This window comes from Centroberyx affinis, unplaced genomic scaffold, assembly GCF_046629955.1.
Source record: "Centroberyx affinis isolate AG114_WGS23_722 - 3 ecotype Tasmania unplaced genomic scaffold, CSIRO-AGI_Caff_v1 ptg003625l_1, whole genome shotgun sequence".
NCBI lineage: Eukaryota > Metazoa > Chordata > Actinopteri > Beryciformes > Berycidae > Centroberyx > Centroberyx affinis.
In genome coordinates, this window is record NW_027281537.1 from 206,480 (window position 1) to 219,362 (window position 12,883).

Genomic DNA, 12,883 nt, shown 5'->3' on the forward strand with positions numbered 1-12,883 from the left:
TCTCTTCCTCCTCCTCTCCTCTAATCATTTCCTATCCTTTCCTCTCCTCTCCTTTCCTCTCTTCCTCTCCTCTCCCCCTCCTCTATTCCCCTCAACTCCTCTCCCCTCCCTTCCTCTCCTCTACACTCCTCTCCTCTCATCTCCTCTCTTCCTCTCCCCTCCTCTCTTCCTCTCATTTCCCCTCCCCCCCTCCTCTCCTTTCCTCTCCACCTCTCTTCTCCTCATTTCCTTTCCCTCTCCCCATTTCCTCTCCCCCTCTCCACCTCTCCACCTCTCCTTTCCTCTCATCTCTTCCCCTCCTCTCCTTTCCTCTCCTCCTTCTCTCATCTCTTCCTCCTCCTCTCCTCTAATCATTTCCTCTCCTTTCCTCTCCTCTCCTTTCCTCTCTTCCTCTCCTCTCCCCTCCTCTATTCCCTTCATCCCCTCTCCCCTCCCTTCCTCCCCTCTACACTCCTCTCCTCTCATCTCCTCTCTTCCTCTCCTCTCCCCTCCTCTATTCCTCTCCTCTCTTCCTCTCATTTCCCCTCCCCTCCTCTCCTCTCCTCTCCCTCCTCTCCTTTCCTCTCCTCCTTCTCTCATCTCTTCCTCCTCCTCTCCTCTAATCATTTCCTCTCCTTTCCTCTCCTTTCATCTCTTCCTCTCCTCTCCCCTCCTCTATTCCCCTCATCTCCTCTCCCCTCCCTTCCTCTCCTTTACACTCCTCTCCTCTCCTCATCTCCTCTCTTCTCTCTCCCTCCTCTCTCCTCTCATTTCCCCTCCTCTCCTCTCCTTTCCTCTCCACCTCTCTTCTCCTCATTTCCTCTTCTCATTTCCTTTCCCTCTCCCCATTTCCTCTCCCCCTCTCCACCTCTCCTTTCCTCTCATCTCTCCCCTCCTCTCCTTTCCTCTCCTCCTCCTCTCATCTCTTCCTCCTCCTCTCCTCTAATCATTTCCTCTCCTTTCCTCTCCTCTCCTTTCCTCTCTTCCTCTCCTCTCCCCTCCTATATTCCCCTCATCCCCTCTCCCCTCCCTTCCTCTCCTCTACACTCCTCTCCTCTCCTCTCTTCTTCTGCTCCCCCCTCCCCTCCTCCCCTCCCCTCCTCTCCTTTCCTCCTCTCCTTTCGTCTGCTCCCCCCTCCCCTCCTCCCCTCCCCTCCTCTCCTCTCTCCTCTCCTCCTCTCGTCTGCTCCCCCCTCCCCTCCTCCCCTCCCCTCCTCTCTTCTCCTTTCCTCCTCTCCTCTCGTCTGCTCCCCCCTCCTCTCCTCTCTCCTCTCCTCTTCTCCTCTCGTCTGCTCCCCCCTCCCCTCCTCCCCTCCCCTCCCCTCCTTTCCTCCTCTCCTCTCGTCTGCTCCCCCCCCCCTCCCCTCCTCCCTCTCCCCTCCTCTCCTCTCCTCTCCTCCACTGAAAAGGTGTGTGACAGATAATGAAAAGCCCCGGTGGTCGGCAGGCGGCGACACCTTATTATGCAGGAGAGGGATGGGAAGCATTTGCACCGTCAGAGAGAGAGAGAGAGAGAAAGAAAGAAAGAATGAAAGGAAAGAAAATACATTTTAATCAACCCATACTGCTTTTGTCTTCTATGGCACGAGGATGATCTACTCATCTCTCTCACTATAGTATTCCTATAATATTCCTATAGGGACTTCTGTGTCTCAATATTTACTTTATAGTGACCATACTGTATGTTTTGTATGTATCAGTATGGTATTTCTGTATGGAATGCTTGTACCAGTATTTGTGTGTGTGTAGCTATGTAACACACACACACACACACACACACACACACACACACACACACACACACACACACACACACACACTCGCACGCACAGGGGGGAGCCACAGACTTTCTCCAACAGCCTCTGCATTTAAATCTTTCTTGTCTTCAGTGGCAAAGCAGCATTTTCGATTCATCTACTTGATTAGATCGACGCCCCTCTCTCTCTTTCTCTCTCTCTCTCTCTCTCTCTCTCTCACACACACACACACACACACGCACGCACACACACACATACACACACACACACACACACACACCGGTGCGTCAGTCATTGGAATAATATACAGCATAAACCTCCCTTCTCTCCTCTCCTCTCCACACTCGCAGCTCTCCTCCTCTCCTCTCTCTCCCTCTTCATCATTTCTCCCACCCGCTCTCTCTCTCTCTCTCTCTCTCTCTCTCTCCCTCTCTCCCTCTCTCTCTCTCTCTCTCTCTCTTCTTTCGGAGAGGGCTGATATCTCTGGCGGTTTGCCGCATGGAAGTCGCCCAGGCAAGGCAAGGCAAGAATATCATCTGTCTGATTCCGGACTCCTTCCTCTCCAGTCGCCGACCGGCTGAACGAATATAACATCACACTCCTATTTGCACCGGGATTCAACGGGATATAACGGCATTCATCCGGTGACCGACCGACCGACGGACGGACAGGAGAAGCTATAATTCCCAGCTTCATTCCAGGAGAGCCGGGGAATATTCTCTATTCTAATGTAAAAAAAAAAAAATCAAAGACGCACCGGATCGCCAAGTGCGCAAAAGCCGCAGCTTGAAACATTACGCACGGCTATTTCTCGTATTCCTTTTTTCCTATTCCTCCAGTCTCCCGCACGGACAACCGGGGACCGGAGGAGGAGGAGGAGGGGGGGGTAGACTTCCACGGCATGGAGTCCTAATTTTCCGACCGACCCACCCGGGGGGGGGAATGAAACTGAGAAAATCCGTCGCCTCCGACTTGGTGGAATATTCATAAAAAAAAATTAAAAAATCACGTTAATAATCCCGGGGGATGTTGCCGCAGAGTTTGGGACTCTAAATTTCATCCCAACTTTTTTTTTTTTTTTTTTTTTTTTTTTAAATCTCTCTCTTCCTCGCCTGCGGGACTTGTATTTTCGCGATTGATTTGCAAGCACTTCTCTCTTAATCATGGACCGCTCGACGTCTTTGGATATAGAGGCGCTCAAGGTAAGACGCTCGCAGCCGGGCGACGCGCGCCGGTTCCCGGGGAAAGAGAGAGAGAGAGAGAGAGGTGCGATCCCCCCGCCGTGGGGGAGGGATGACTGGATGGATTGTGGATTGTGTGACTGTTTGACTGGGTTGGCCGGTTGGATGACTGCATAGCTGGATGGCTGGTTAGTTGACTGGGTGGCTGATTAGATGATTGGGTGGCTGGTTGGATGACTGGGCGGCTGAATGAATGACTGTTTGACTGTTTGGCTGGATGGACGACTGTTTGACTGGGTGACTGTTTGGATGACTAGCAGCTGGGTGGCTGGGTGACTGGCAGCTGGGTGACTGGTTGGATGACTAGTAGCTGGGTGGCTGGGTGACTGGTTGGATGGCTGGGTGACTGGTTGGATGGCTGGGTGACTGCATGCCTGGTTGTGAGACTGGATGGCTGGTAGGATTCTGGGTGTATGACTGTCTGACTGGGTGGCTGGTAGCTGGGTGAATGGTTGGATGACTGCTTAGTGAATGGATGAATGGGTGATTTTAGGGTGCAGTGAATGACTGGATGACTGGGTGGCTGGTTGGGTGACTGGGCGCAATGAATGGACGGGTGGATGAATGGATGGACGGGTAGATGGATGGATGGATGGATGGATGGATGGATGGATGGAGGGGGTTGCCACTGTAGGGCTCCCCAGCTCTAAGTTGTTGCAACACATCATCCAAGAGCATCTCTCTCTCTCTCTCGCGCACACTCCTTCTCTGTTGGTTGGGGAATAGAGAGAGGCAGAGAGAGAGAGAGAGTGTGTGTATGTGTGTGTGTGTGTGTGTCAGTATTGGGTGCGTGGGGTGAATTTCAATATGCTTTGCTTGCATGGAGAGTTGTTGCAGGGAGCTATTCTGGGCGCCGGTAGCGGGACGCTCCATAGACGGGACGGATTTGCCTGACGGGGCGGCTTCTCTGTAGAGGGGGGCGGGGGGGGTCTGTGTAAAATTAAACGAGGGGAAAGATTTAGTGATGGAGAAGAAGACGACTCGTTTGCCACGATATCATCTCTCCCTCTCTCTCTCTCTCGCTCTCTCTCTCTCTCTCTCCCTCTTGGTTCATTTCAGTTTATGTTAATATGGCAATTCAATTCATAATTGTGCTTCATTGGCATGAAACTAAAGAATGTTTGCCAAAGCATCGAGATAGAAAAAAAATCAACGTTTTACCTGTGTGTATGTGTCAGTGCATGTGTGTGTGTGTGTGTGTGTGTGCGTGTCTCAGTGCCTGTGGAGGATCTGGGTCGCTGCTTGTTCAGCTGCTCCACCATTCTCTCTCTCTTTCTCTCTTTCTCTCTCTCTCCCTCTCTCTATTCAGGCATAGGGGTATAAAGGTATGATCAGGGCAAGAGTTTTCCCTCCTGTATGTGTGTGTGTGTGTGTGTGTGTGTGTGTGTGTGTCCAGTTTATAGGCTTGGCATACGCACAGCGCTCCCATTGCAGTTATAATCCATTGGGGCCATTTGGTGTGCAGGTAAATCAATGCGTGTGCGCGTGTGCAAATAGCCGTCAATTGGGTGTCATTTTGCAGGTTTTATTATTATAATGGAGAGCAACATAAAGCAAAAAAAAAAAAGACAGAAATCTATTTGCAAGCCATATCTAAAAATATTCATACCATGGGAGCGTTCAGCACCAACTAAGCTGATAGTTTGGTGATTTATAACTACTACTAATTTATCACATTAAGTAAAAATACATTTGTGTGTGTGTGTGTGTGTGTGTGTGTCCTCTGTCTTCAAGCCCGTCCAAAACCTGGATCCTGCAATACATTTTAGAAGGACTATAGAAATATGACAGCAAAAGTACAAGTCCCTATAGGAATATTACAGTGGTACCATAGAACATAAAAACACATTTAAGTACTATAGGGCCAATGTAAACTCACTGAGAAGCACAGACATATCATAAGTCCCCATAGGGATATTATAGGAATGTTACAGTAATACCATAGGAGATATAAAATCCCATTAAGTCCAATAAGGTCACTAGAAAATAACTATTAAGCACAACATGCTACAAATCCCTGTGGGAATATTATATTCCTCGATGCGTTTTCATCTGGGAATACCGCGTGGAGGGGAATGGGTCTGGGTGGAAATGTCCACCTTCCACGCGCCGCGGCTGCTGCTGGTAACCAGTGATTGGATAAATCAGCTGATCGATGAGGAATCCCCGGGGTTTTTTCACATTTCAGGCAGCGGCGCGTCGTGTGATCAAATTTCCGAGGAGGGAGCCTCGGTGCCGGGGGCCGACGCAGGGCCCCGAATTGACTCTGACTCGGCCCCCGGCTGGTCCCTGATTCTCAAAGATGGAAATTGACTTTCTGGTTTCATATTGACCTTAGCTGTTAGCCGATGAACTTGACCCGCGCAACTGGAGGAGTATTGATATTTTTGTGGCCACGTATGGGCCGTCCATTCTGTTCATAAGTGGTTATTCAAGCGTGGGGATCAAACCTCAATGCCTTCCTCTACCCATTGAGTCATAAAGGATCTTCGTCCGGTTCCACCAGTCCGTCCATCTATCCATCCATCCATCTGCTGGGGGTTTTCTGCAGAGCTGGTGTCATATCCTTGGCAGTGGCAGCGCTCCCTGAGCCCGAGTGCACTGGTAACTGGCACAGTTGGCACTGTTCAAACACACACACACACACACACACACACACACACACACACAGACACGACCTTCACTACAAATAGAGCACTCTGCAGGAGACTTCTGTGTGTGTGTGTGTGTGTGTGCGTGTGTGTACACTGTGTCATACAACACTGCTGGCCAGCTGGCCTTTGAAACTTTGAAAGTTAACTAGAGGCAGAGGGAGAGAGACACACACAGCAATCCAATCTAATGAAAAGCTAGATTCAGTATTTTTTTTTTTTTGCAGTCAATCGAGTGTGTGTGTGTGTGTGTGTGTGTGTGTGTGTGTGTGCGTGTGTGTGCGCACACCTCAAAGAGCCATCACAAGAAATCAAGGGTGAACAAGGACAACATTGGGAAGACCCTGCATTATATCAAGTATACAAGTAGTATGTGTATGTGTGTGTGTACGAGTGTGTGTGTACGTGTGTGTGTGTGCATATGACCAAAGACCCATCTGCTTGTAAATCAGCGCAGGTTTCAATATCAATGGCGCAGTTTAAGTGCTATTGATCTTTAGTAATAGCTGCGCCATAAATTATATGCAGTATAATAAAGGCAGTCAGATTGCATTTGACCCTCTGGATCAGCGGCTCTCAACTTGGGGCCTCAAGCTTGTACCAGGTATAGGAATGGAGAATACAAAGAAGACTTTTATTAAGTTAATGCTTCATCTAAATTATAATTGAACCCTTGGTCGCCAACTAAATCCACACAATCCATATTAGAAAAGCGAGCCTCTAAACGAGCCGTTTGGACTTCCGTAACTTTGTGGCATCACAAAGGTTCGCTCATTATCATTTCTGTAAGAAATAATAGACTAACAAAGTGTTTTTTTTCAAAGCGGTTGAGCGGTTGTCATTGTTTATTTACCGGAGAGTTTTCCCTACCTGTAGCTGCCAGGCCGCGGCGTCTCACGTTTCACTCTCGAAACGGTTAGCCGATCGGAACAGAGGGGGTCGTTAATATTAATGAGCCTTAAAGACACAGCGACAGAAACGGCCTGTTCTTGGTAAGGCTCAGAGAGATGCTGGAAAATGAACGTGGAGAAATGGATTGAGAGTGTTTTTTGGTACATGACACCACACTCACAGCTTTGAATGGACCTCAAGACACAAAATAAAACTCTGGAGAGTGGAGAATATGGGACCTTTAAGGCACCTGGTCACAAGCCTACTACCTCTCTCCAAGCTCCAGGCTACAGCACAACTCCTCATCTATCTACAGTCCAGCGGACCAGTTCAGTTCCACCATGGAAATAATGAAAAAACCGACACCTGTTATATGAAATAGATTGAATCGCGGTGACTTTTTTTGAGACTTTCACCACTTGGTAAATAATTCACGAATGGTGACAAAGCCATCAGGGCCAACAAACATGACTAATAAGCCTGCTTTGTTTCTTTCTTTCCCACTCCTTTTTTTTAAAGTCACAATAGATGTAGTGTGTGCAGTCTTCCATCTATTGCAGTTACATAAAGTTGACAGACAAAATGTTCATATAAAGTTGACTGGGGAGGCTTCCAATTTCCATTACATTTCCGTACTCTGTCGACCATTATACTCACACACACACACACACACACACACACTCACACACACAGCCTGGGGCCTAAGCATACACTACTGTAGGTGAGTTGCCAAGTAGTCCGGTAGTCAGTCACCTTTCTGTCCACATCAGTCCATTTTACAGTTAATTAGCTGTTCCTTGCAGAAAGGCCACTTCCATTACACTGTAGTGTGTCTGGGGTGTGTGTGTGTGTGTGTGTGTGTGCTTGTATCTAATATACTTGCTAAGAGAGGGAAGGATGTAATTCCTAATGTGGAACACTTTCTCGCTGTGTTTATGTGTGTGTGTGTGCATGTGTGTGTGTGTGTGCTACTCAAGTAGCGGTATTTAAAGCTCCAATAGCTTGCGGGCTACCATTGGCCTTCTAAAGGTTAACATCTTTAGACGGTGCTTGTGTGTGTGTGTGTGTGTGTGTGTGTGTGTGTGTGTGTGCATACAAACGTACATTTGTATATATGTGTGTGGAATTTCAATGTATTTACTGAGAAACAGAGTGAAGTGCTTGGTTGTGTGTGTGTGTGTGTGTGTGTGTGTGTGTGTGTGAGTGTATTCAAAGCTTCAGTACCTCTCCGGCTAGAGAACACAGTAGTCGTTGTAAAGGTTAAAGTGGAATTAGCCAGCATCACTCAGCTCACCACCATTCCACATAATGAAGTGGCTGGAGGTAAACCTAACCAGCTGTGTTGTAACACTGCATTAACCTGCTGTGGTGGTAACACACACACACACACTCACGCCCATGCTGTGTATACATACACACACACACAGCGGGAGTACAAACACACAGATTCTCAGATCTCAGATTTTGTTTGTCACACGACAAACACACACACACACACACACACACACACACACACAAATGGCAGAGCACTTCCAGAGATGAACCAATACAAAGCCTGCTTCATTGTAAAGTGTATAGCAGTTAATATATAGACTGACTTATGAACTTCGTTTCATATATCAGTCAATATATTATTATATGACACATTATTAGCGCAAGCTCACATAGAGCACTTTCAATTATTGCTTAGTTTTCTATGGGTTGTTGCTTGGACCAAAGGCCTCATATTCAATGTGTGTGTGTGTGTGTGTGTGTTTTTAAAGCAAGTGAAGTGACTGACAAACGCATTAACAAGACAGGCAGTTTATTCTTCATATTAGACGGAGTGATCGATGCAAATGTATTTATTTCTACATCACGGTCCGAGTCGCCATAGTGGCCGCTAATGGTGTGAAGCGACGAATCGATGTTAAGCCCAGCAGATGCTTCTTACCATTACCGTTAGATTGCCATTTGGATCGCAATGGCCGCCGCCGCCACCGCCACCGCCACCGTCTCGTCAGTTCGGATGAGACAAATGAAGCGTCCATTAGTCTCCACATTGAAATAAGTGTTTAGCCAGGTCCGACTGTCACAGTGTATAATAAAGATGCTCCCACTCCTATTAACGCTACAAAGGCCAGAGGATTTTGCCTAAGAGAAGGCCAGCCAGCTGCCAGTGGACAAGGGTGAATATAATTAGAACTATATTCATTTGCTTAAGATCTAAATGCGGGTTTGCACTGAAAATGGAGGGACAGTTTGAAAGAAACGATATGGTCTAGTCTAGGGCTGGGCAATATATCGATATTATATCGATATCGTGATATGAGACTAGGTATCGTCTTAGATTTTGGATATCGTAATATTGTGATATGGCATAAGTGTCTTTCCCTGGTTTTAAAGGCTGCATTACAGTAAAGTTATGTCATTTTCTGAACTTACCAGACTGTTCTAGCTGTTGTATTATTTGTGTTTACTCACTTAGTCATTTTTTCCTACAATATTGTCGCAGTATCGATATCGAGGTATTTGGTCAAAAATGTTGTGATATTTGATTTTGTCCATATCGCCCAGCCCTAATCTAGTCTTGTTTATTTCTATAGGTCTTTAGGGCTTTACATACTATCCTTTACATATCATACATACTACATCATATAAATTCTACATATTAGGGATGGGATGATATGCTTATCTCAGGATACGCGATATGCGGTTCACGGTTCAATACAACCACGACGCGATGTCATAAATAAAAGCTCAATAACAACAACAACAACAACAAAGCAGAATTCTGTTTATTTCTGAGACACAAATCTTCCTAGCAGAATAAAATGGAGCTAATATCGCAATTTATTTTTTCTGCCTCGCGAGGCACATTTTTGTATCGCGATATATTGAATTTCGATATATCGTCCCATCCCTAATACATACAGACAGACATCATGTACATCCTTCATATACATCATATACATACATCACTTACTAGACCATATACCATACTACACACAAACACACTAATCCCTATGGGGAATGTAGAGGCTTCTATTAACCTGACCTGCATGTCTTTGGACTTTATGCTCACCTAAGAGAATTTAATTCATATTAGCGTTTCCCGTCTGTGACTATTATCACCAGAAAGGCTGATTTCAAGAGGTTAAATACAACTCTAACTACTGTTTCCTCATGCTAAGGAATAGTCATCCTTACATTAAAGGAATAGTTCACCCAAAAATGAAAATGCTGTCATCATCTCCTCACCCTCATGCCAGCACAACTCCATAGCAGCCTTCTCCAAAACAACTGAAGTCAATGGGGACCAGTTCTTCAGAGTTCACAATGACCCTTACGGAAGCCCATGAGGGGGAAAAAGCAAGGTGTGTATGTATGTGTGTGTGTGTGTGTGTGGGGAGATCGAATGCAGCGTGGACTGCAGAGGTGTTTTGTAAGAGCGGAGAGAAAACACGATGATGTTGAACTTCGCCCTGGGGAGGCCCCCGAGGCCCAAACCGCTGTACGCTGGTAACAATCTCTCACTCATACACACACACACACGCACACACACACACACACAAACAGCCCCGCAGACCATCACTTGCTGCTAATAATAGCCGGTGGGGATTTAAAAAAAAAAAAAAAGCCTAACATAGAGTGTATCCCTCCTGCGTTCGCGTACAGTTATACAGACTGACACACACGCTTGCCTCGGGCGTATTTTGCATTTATTGTGTACCATGCCCCCGGTTCGCCACTCACTGTAATGACACACACACACACACACACACACACACACACACACACACACACACACACACACACAGCCCAGAGGATCTCCCAAACCGGCGCTCAGTCTTAACAGTGACTGATGCTTCACCTCACTACCTGCCACTCAACCTTTCCTCTATAAGCCTCAGGGTGGTGTGTGTGTGTGTGTGTGTGCATGTGTGTGTGTGTAATGACTTTCATTTCCCATGTTAGCCAACCCTGACGTGAGGAAATACTTTGTCCATTTCAAGTTCTGACACATTGTTACAGCTACATCGTCCCTCTTGCACCGCAGTCACTTTGACACGTGTGTGTGTGTGTGTGTGTGTGTGTGTGTGTGTGTGTTCCCTGAATTAATGCATGAGTATGTATTTCAAATGCAAATCATATTGCAGTATACCTGTTTTCTGCCGGAAATGAGCGTCTATATAATGCATCCATTTTTGCACACCAAGTCTATGTATTCTATTTATTCCAGTCATATTCTCAGTCAGTATGCTATTGCAGCCTATAGTGTGTGTGTGTCAGTTAAATGGTCTTTTCTTCTTCCAGTCCCAGCTAAAGCCAAATAACTAAAACAGTAATAAATCAGTTTCCACCCTTGGAGAGGATAGAGAAGTTTCTTCTGGGTGAAATCTCTGCTGGAGGCTGCGCCTTATTGCTTTAATAAATCACTTACTAAAAGCTGTCATGGCAGTTTGTCGTTTTGCCTAAATATGGACGTCTGAACCATTAAAAGTGACGTTGGCTTATGTATGGAAGCCCATTCCCGCCACTCGATAAAATAAAAAAAACGACTCAATTGTGAGTTTTTTTTCTTGCAATTGTGACTTTATTTCTCAGAAGTCTGACTTTATTTCCCTCAAAGGTCTGACTTTATTTTCATGATTCTGAGTTTATATCTTGGAATTCTGACTTTATGTCTCAGAATTGTGAGATTCTGAGACAGAGTAGAATGTTAGATTCTGAGACATAAAGTCAGAATTCCAAGATATAAACTCAGAATCATGAAAATAAAGTCAGACCTTTGAGAGAAAAAAGTCAGAGTTGTGAGATATAAAGTCAGAATTGAGTCATTTTTGTATTTTATTGAGTGGAATGGGCTTCTATACTTGTGGTTAAAGCGGTGCTAGACACAGATTTTGATGTAAAAATGCAGCCGCCTTGTCGGGCTAAATCACAAAGTGGGGCTGCAACAGAGAGGAGAGTCACATCTCTCTGCTTCTTGAGATGGCATAGATTCTCCTTATTTCATCAAATTCAATTCTATGATAAGTGATGAATCAAAACGGAAGAGTGAAATCCAAACTGTCTCCTAAACAGCAGCAGAGAAAGCTGGACTTAGATCTTTTCCTCTCTCGTCTCTTTGGTATCTTCGGTATAAAGCATCACAGACCGGCTGCCATGGTAAATATGACCATGCTGTGTGCAGTTTACTGACATCACCTTGCAGGAATTCTGGGTATTGTAGTTCAAAGGTATCAAACAGTGACCTCTCGCTGCCATTTGGAGCCTATGTCTTTCAGTCACATGTGAACAAGGACACATGTTGGTTTTCACATGTGAACAATTTTCCTCATGCTGTGGGCTGACGTCACGTGACACTTTTTGCTTCAGATGTAAAAATTTCAGTATTATTTTTTCACATTTTCACCATTACATATGCCATTAGATATGGCAATATTTGTTTTGCATGTGAACACTTCATTTCACAGGCAAAGAGGCCATACACAGGTGAAAATGTCAACGGGAAATGTCACATGTTCACGTATGAAACCCGACATGTGTCCAAAAAGCACATGTGCATTTGGGTTTTCACATGCAGTTTTTGCTGAAATCATTATCACAGGGAGAATATTAGATGCTAGTGCGGATGCAGATGTCGATATGTCTTCCCAAGTAAGTTGTACAAAATTAAATTAAGCTTTATTTCACCGGCTGGAATCAGTGTGACACTGGACATGGTGATAATGGAACAGGTGCAAATATTCCATGACAGCAATGGGTTGTCGTGAAATAATATCACAGTAGAAAATCATGCATTCCTTTTTTTTTTCATTACACATATAGCTCTGCAGTAACTTCACTTTTAAATGTATTTTCAAAATGAAGGCTTTGGGTCACATTTACTATGTTTAACAAGAGCAAAAATGAGATATTCTGTTTGAGGCATAGTCTACACTGGAATGTGGCATGAATGAATGGGATCTAAAGTTGCTTTCAAAATGTTTCAGTGATCAAGGCTCATGAAAACAGTCATGCTTGAAAATCAGATTGTTTGGCCTTGATTTAACTGTGGTGATAATGCAACTACTGAGCAATGAGCCACCATCGCGCCCATCAGCCTCAGCAGTGACACCCTGCATAAATCCATGTTAGCGAAGTTAACATGGGCAAAAGTTTACTTTCCAGATAGTCACAGTTTCTGCAGGTCACCGGGAAATATTGGGTGCATAAACCTTGTTTATATCACTGGGGAATGCACATTAGTCATTTTGGGTTGCATCTCGGTTTGCATTTCCTCCTGTAGCCCCTTTGGGTCCTTTCCAGACAAGGTGATAATTTTGTTCCTCGCCCATAGGACCGAAATGATTGAGCTCCATCACATCTGCAGCCTGAA